An 869-nucleotide genomic window follows, 5' to 3' on the forward strand; every position below is an offset into this window, starting at 1 on the left:
ATATATATACAACAGCAAAATAAAAGGGAATAAAAGAAGAATACTCAACAGTCCTGGAATTGTGAGTTCTGACAGAGTTCAGAGTTCAAGAAGAAAAGTGGAAGTCTGCCGGGCTCTCCTTCAAGCCGACTTCCAGCAGATAATGTCCAAAGATTAAAGGGGAACTCTTCTGCGATGTTCAGACTTCTAGTTCCTCGATGATGTTTAAAACAAGAGCCACTCTAGTTACCAACACAGAGTATTTTATAAGACCCTTTTGGGGGGTGTCCCGAAGCTAGCCCCTAGGCCGGACTGGGGCGGGAACGCAGGCGGAGGATGAACCCTTATTTTACCTATCACCGCCCAAATTCCAAATTAATAAAATGTAACTTGATTTTCAACCTCAGGTTTTATGACTTTTAGAGAGAATGCGAGGGTCACCTAGGTCACCCCTCTCCAGACCTGATTGTTGATATAAACTGTCCAATTCTAATATATGGAGGGCCTGGTGCCATGCCCTTTTACGACAGCCATAAACGGCTTAGCAGAGATGTGTTTGAATTTCCCTCGGACTGGGCAATAAAAGATCACAGCCAGAGCATCTCTTTGTGGAATGTGGGATGTGGTGGGGGCTTGTCACATCACTAAATGAAGGACTGCAGGTGCTCTGAACTGGGGCACAAACACATTCTATTTTTAATATTCAGACTCAGACCCCCTTATTGTCACACCTGTGTCTTCCAGGCACAGAGATCAGATGGTTTTTACAATACAAGGACTTTTGGACTTATGTGAATGAGCCCTAACAGTGTGTTTAATAAAGTATATATAATCCGCGCTTATGAATGTATAGGGTGAACCAAATAAATAAATCAATAAGATATATATAG

Source organism: Nanorana parkeri, unplaced genomic scaffold (assembly GCF_000935625.1).
Source record: "Nanorana parkeri isolate BGI_ZX_2015 unplaced genomic scaffold, ASM93562v1 scaffold325, whole genome shotgun sequence".
In the NCBI taxonomy this organism is placed as follows: domain Eukaryota; kingdom Metazoa; phylum Chordata; class Amphibia; order Anura; family Dicroglossidae; genus Nanorana; species Nanorana parkeri.